This window comes from Tamandua tetradactyla, chromosome 6 (genome assembly GCF_023851605.1).
Source record: "Tamandua tetradactyla isolate mTamTet1 chromosome 6, mTamTet1.pri, whole genome shotgun sequence".
In the NCBI taxonomy this organism is placed as follows: Eukaryota; Metazoa; Chordata; class Mammalia; order Pilosa; family Myrmecophagidae; genus Tamandua; species Tamandua tetradactyla.
Genome location: NC_135332.1, coordinates 76,120,362 through 76,126,978, shown reverse-complemented (window position 1 = coordinate 76,126,978; position 6,617 = coordinate 76,120,362). Strand labels below are relative to the sequence as shown.

The window sequence follows — 6,617 nt, the reverse complement described above, 5'->3', positions numbered from 1 at the left end:
TCTGGTTGGTAAATTGAGGGCAAATTAAGTTTGTTAAGAATTTACTTGTATTTGGGAGAAGACATTTAAGTGTAGTGACAAAATGTATATGCTGTAGATTCATATAAATAGTAGACATTCTCCTTAGATTTGTGCAACTGTGGAATTTAGTTTTATTATTTTCAAAACAGGCATAATAATATGTATTTCATCAGGTTGTGGTGAATTTCTTTCTTATATATTGATGCTAAAATATTAAATGCTAGTATAATCAATCTTAGAATATAAACAGCATATAAATATTTTCCTTCCTTCATATATGATATATAAGTATTTGAACACTAAATTCATCTAATAATTATACCCAGGACTTTCACTTCACAGATTTTGTTACTATTGTAATTATACATGTGATAAGTACATACAGTCAATGAAAAATAGATAAATTTTTACTTCATGAATTTTTATACTATTCATCTAACCTCATGACATTAACCAAAAATCCCACTTCCCAAGAATCTTACTTTAATATTTTCATCTTCCTTTGAAATATAGTTGACATGTCACTTCAAACAATTCCTCAAAGGAACTTTCACAAGGATATTACATTTTAAAGAAAGAGGATATTTTGGAAGAAGGCATCTGAAAAAGTGTACTCAAAATTCTTCTCTCCAATAATCCTGGGTATCTATCTATGTGTTGTGTATACAAGTTTTGTGTGCATGTATGTGAGTGAGAGAGAGAGAAAGAGAGACAAAGAGAGACAGAGATAGTAGAGTTGTTAACGCACAAGGAAATTTCAGGATTTTAAGACCAAGAAGGAAGTAATTTGAGGATAAGTCTGGATAATATTTCAGCATGAGGTAAAATGATTCTTCATAGAGACTCTAAGGGCACTACTTTGAAAGATGATTTTCTATATGGATCTGTTTCCCAACTGATAGTCTATAAGGAGAACAGGATATGATACAAATGTTAAAAGATGCTGAGGCTGCACTATGTTAGGAATGCATTTTAAATCAAGATTTGAATTTGATCCGTTAGTTTTTCTACAGTTTGTCCTATAGCTTATATGAAAAATGATCTACAGATCTCTTTATCCTCTTTAACTCATCAGATTTTTCCACATACACAGAGATTAGTTGTAGATATTATTAATAAGGAAGTACTTTGTTAAGTTCTATGTTTGTTTGTTGTTGTCGTTGTTTTTGGCATGGGCAGGCCCCAGGAATTGAACCTGGGTCTCTGGCATGGCAGGCGAGAACTCATAAGTTCTACTCTGAACCCAGAATAAACTTTGACCAACTCACATGTTTTTTCCTTATAACATGAGTTCTTCAATCCTTAACCTGTGGCAGAACAAAAAAATCATGAGAGATAAAATGAAGTAACTGATGAAAATGCTGATATGCATTTCCTTACACAGCTGTTTGTTCCTCTCCAAAACATTTTCAGAACTGTTTGTAGACTGCATTAAATTAAAATTATAAGTCCTGCATATGTGAATTTACATGAATTTCAATTCCTTTCCTCTTTGCATATAATAAATGGATCCAGTATCATTGGTTCTGTTTGCCAGGTAATGAAGACAGCTCAGAGAAAATCAATCACCTGGTGCTATCAACACTGTTATTAGCAGGACATTTCAGAATGAATGCATTTCCTCCTGATTCTTAGACTACATCTTGTACTCTCACTGTTGCCATTGTAGAGCAACAACCACTTCATCAGAGGTAAAAGTCTTTTGGGCAAGTCTTTACTGTGCTGAGGACATTCGTGTAGGAGTTAAGGTGATGGCTTCAATGTAAATGTATTAGCTTCATCCCCTCGAATACACTACATATGAATGTCTGCCCTTTTTGAAACATGTGTTCTAATATGTAGGTTGTTCTTTAATCTCATTAGTTCCTTCAACATGATTAGAGAAACAGCCTTCTAAAGTGTTCATAAAGTGTTAACAGCAGCCCCTAAAATGTGCCTCTATCCAGGAGAAAGGTGAGGCTTTCATATAACATCTTGTTTCCTGTATTCAGAAACCCAGAGAACGCTGCCTCTGATTCACTACTTCAGGTCTTTCCACGTCCTGAGTGCATCTCAACCAAAGACGTAAAGGAGAAGATGCACTCAGATGAACAGCAACTGATCCAGATGTCCTCACCTCTGCTATGATTAAAAGCTTTGATTTTATTTATTTCAAGAAAAAATATATAGTTTCAGTGGATATATGCAATATTAGTGTAAGATTAATTCTCAAAGTCTTTGTAACACAGAGCAGGGTGGGAAATTGCTTTAATTTATACAGGTAGTTAGTGGCAGAAATAAAGGCCTGTTTCCTTTTGCAGGAGTCGAAAAACTTTTGGAATTCCATTTAATTATGGATAATGTAGCATAGCTGCAAAGTGCATGGAACCTAACATCACAGACTCATATTTTAGATCTGCTGTTTAATATCTGAACATAATTAAGAACTTCATTGGTGTAAGGAATGAACCCGTTTATGCCTCTATTACCCCGTACAAAAAAAAATGAGTATCAGAAGAGAAGGTACTTTGTGCTGGGTTGATATGGGAGGTCAAAACCTGCAATATCTTTATAAAAGAGTGAGAAGTAAATTATGCTCTCATTAAAAACATTTGGCATGATAATGTGCTGTTAATTGAAGAAGGTTTTAATATTTAATCCTGTAATCAATCTGCTGTGATGCACATTGTGATTCTTTTGGAATGTACTCAGAAATTTCAAAATGCTATGAACTCTTTAATATTTTGTCTTGAATTATTCTGATGAATTAAGCTTCTCGCCTCATGGAAAGTCAGAACAATGTCACTGCGTTTGTCTTCCTGGGGCTGTGGGAGGATAAGCAAATACAGCTGCTGTTCTGTTTCTTGTTCCTTCTCTGTTACTTGGCTGTGTTAATGGGGAACATTACCATCTTACTCACCATCACCTGCAGCCACCTGATTGAGCAACCCATGCACTACTTTCTCTGCCACCTCTCCCTCTTGGACCTCTTCTACACCTCCACTGTGGTTGCCCAGCTCACCAGAGACCTAGCTGCAGAGAGGAAAAACATTTCCTATAGGGACTGTATGACTCAACTCTTCACTTCCCACTTTCTGGCAGGTGTAGAAATATTCATCTTAGTGTCCATGGCTTTTGACCGCTATGTTGCCATTGTCAATCCTCTGCACTACACGGTCATCATGAACAGGCAAAGGTGTAACATGCTGATCAGTGTGTCCTGGGGTGTGGGTTTTTGGCACTCAATTGCTCTACTGCTCATGATCGTCAGTTTACCTTTTTGTGGCCCTAATGAGATCAATCATTACCTATGTGATGTGAAGCCTCTTTTGAAACTGGTCTGCAAAGATATCCACATCATTAACATCTTAGCTATTGTCAATTCAGGGATGGTGGTGGTTGCAGTTTTTCTTGTCCTTTTGGCTTCTTACACACTCATACTCTACAATCTCAGGACACACTCCTCTGCAGGGTGACGCAAAGCTCTCTCAACCTGCAGCTCTCACGTTACGGTTGTAGCTTTGTTTTTTGTGCCCTGTATCTATATCTATATTCTACCTGCTGGCAGTGAAAATAAGGACAAGGAAATCTCTGTGTTTTACACAGTAATTGCTCCCATGGTAAATCCTCTCATCTACACCCTGAGAAATGTGGAGATGAAAGTTGCCATGCAAAAGTTATGGTTTCGAATGTCACATTCAGGATTAAAGAGATAAGATGATATTCACTTTCTAACCGATGTTCCCAGGGTATGTAACAGAGATGTTTTAGAAAGAACTCTGGGGTGTTGGATTAAATAACCCCTGTCATAAGAGACAAAGACAGAAATTACTGTCATTCATATTGCAATCTGCGCACTTGGATGAATGCAAGAAATATCTTACTAAAGCACGTCTTTGATCATGTCACCCAGATCTCAAAATATTTACCTGGATGATTCTTTTCCTGGAATAAAATCTACCTTCAAAACTTTTAGTCATAAATTTCCCAAAATTGGCCCAAGTTTAGTTTGCCAAATTCAATCCTGCCACCTTTGAATAAAGTATGAAGTAATAGAAAGTTCATAGATTTTGGGGTCAGTAAAATATTTGTCAAATCCTGTCTATTTTTAGCTTTGAGTCTCGTTAATTTATGTTAATTTTGTCAGCCTCCAGTTTTGAAATAACTATGAAAGTGCGTTAATTTTCTTCCTAATGATGGTGTAAGATTATGATGGCTAACACACATGAAGTTTTAAATGGCATGTGACATAATAGAAATTCATATTAAGTCTTTATAATCTTTCCTTTATTATTTGTTTTTCTTTGCTCAAATGGATGAATCCAGCCACACTGAAACCCTCTGCATTCTTCAAACGTACTCTCACATCCTATTTCTTTTACAGATTTATTTCTCTTAACTCCTTGTTTAGTATGTACTTTCTCCTTTACTTGCAGCTTTGCATCTTCCAAATACTTCACACTCTTCTTTTATTGTCTTATTGAGGAAGATTTGTAGATCTACCAACATTCAGGATTATTTCCTTTTTAGTCCCCATTTTTATATTTCTATCTTTCTGTGCTTTGACTCTATTTCAAACTATCCTGTACCCTACCCTAATATTTCTTCTTTATGAACTAGTTTTCCCTATTCGACTGAGGCCAAAGACTACATACTATCTCAGTTTTTTTCTCCTTTGCATCTTATTCTAGCAATGTGTCTGGCACTAAATAAACATTTACTGAAGTGAATTCATCCTGTTTTCATTTGATGGCATACACTGTTCTCACATATACAGAATGTTCCTTTTGCCTTTAGGCACCAAGCATAAATACTAAAATAAATGAGTAATGAAAGGACAGAATATTTGGCTATGTCCATAAGTACCTCTCAGAGTGGGAATAAAATCCAAGAGAATATATGTACCCTATAATACTTTTTAATATTTATTTTCTTCTGCATCAAGGTGGTGCTACTAATGCAACTACTCATTACCCTGACATCTTATAAGTCACATAAGCCAGCTCATTCTGTGCCTCGATTCCCTTTTGCCAGCCATTTCTCACTGCTGAGGCTCTTGCCTTTTCTCAGCAGAACGATCACATTGCTTCCACACAGTTTCTCTAGCTGAGTAATTCCCATCCCACAGACAGGGTGAAATCCAGGACAATCATAGAGGAAGTAAAGTTGGCCTCGAGTGCCAGGAACTCCTCTTTGCCTTAGGCATCTCTTAGAGACTTTCTGCATCTACAAATAATTTTTTTCCCTTACAGTCATGGAAACCTCTCATATATTAAGGAAAAACTTTCTGCCCATTTCCAAAGAAAATTGTCTGTGACTAGTTAGCTATTCATAGTACTGTTTAATATGGTTAAATATATTATTTTTCCAAGTGGTACTAGCATTTTCAAAAAATGAAGAAATTCTCTATGCATGTGTGTGTGTGCATGTGTGATGAGTGTGTCTATGTGTGCATGCTATTGGGGGTCTTGAGGAGTGGACAGAGAACAAGACAAATTTCACAAAAAGAATGTGAAAAAACCATGAGACTTCTATTATCATTTGTTTTTTACACCAAAGGGCCACAGAATGTTATTTATAAAATACATATAAATATAAACATATATGTATTTAATACACACGCAAACAAAACACACCTGCTGTGGTTTCCTGGCTAATCAGAGACTTAGCATCAGAGAGAAATATCATTTCCCATAACAACTGTATGGCTTACCTCTTCATCCTCCTCTGGATGTCAGCTGTGGAGATATTTATCTTGATGCACATGGCTTTGGACAGATACGCTGCCCTTGTGAAGCCCTTGCACACCTGGTCATCATGAACTAATAGAGGTGTAACAGGCTGATGGCCGTGGACTGGTGTGTGTGTTTTGGGGGCTCTACTGCTTTCTTGTTCATGGTCTTCGATGTAGTCCTGATTAGATCAATCATCCCTGTGTGATGGCGTGCCTCTTTTGAAACTGGCCTCCAAAGATATTCACATTGTTAGTGTCTTAGCTCTCTTCAACTCATGGATGGTTGCGGTGGTAGACTTTCTTGTGGTTTCAGCTTCTTGCATACTCTTACTATATAGATTTAGGGACCACTCCTATGCAAGAAAATGCAAAGCTCACTCAACATGTTGTTCTCATATAATGGTTGTAGCTTTTGTTTTCTCTGACCTTTATCTATGTCTATATTTTACCTGCTGGTATTGAAAAGGAGAACCTGTGCTTTACATTGTGATTTTTCCCTTGCTGAAAATCTTTGTCTATACCCTGAGAAATGTGGAGGTGAAAATTACTATGCAATAAAAAGGGTATTCTCAAATGTCCCTTTCAGGATTACAGTTAATAAAGTGATACTCATTTTGCCTCTAATCTTGTACACCAAAACAGTCATTATTAGAGAGACTGTTGAAAGATTTTAAGCTTTTTTTTGGAGTTGGACTAATTGACCTTGAGTTTTTTTTTTTTTTTCTTTTTTTGCAGAACCTGAAGTAGTTTAAAAAAATGTGATTTTTTTCCTCAAACCAGCTTGACAGAATCTACTACTTAGGAATCATGGCAGTTAAAAAAATCCACCTGCCTTAGAGTCTGGGATATCTTGTCTAGATTTTTCATAGTTCGCTTTCTTAGG

The 6,617-nt window shown here is 36.3% G+C and overlaps 1 pseudogene; it reads left to right on the top strand.

Moving 5' to 3' along the window:
• The first annotated feature begins 2,783 nt into the window (after window positions 1-2,783).
• On the top strand, window positions 2,784-3,708 carry LOC143686142 (olfactory receptor 4P4-like; annotated as a pseudogene).
• The last annotated feature ends 2,909 nt before the right edge of the window (window positions 3,709-6,617 follow it).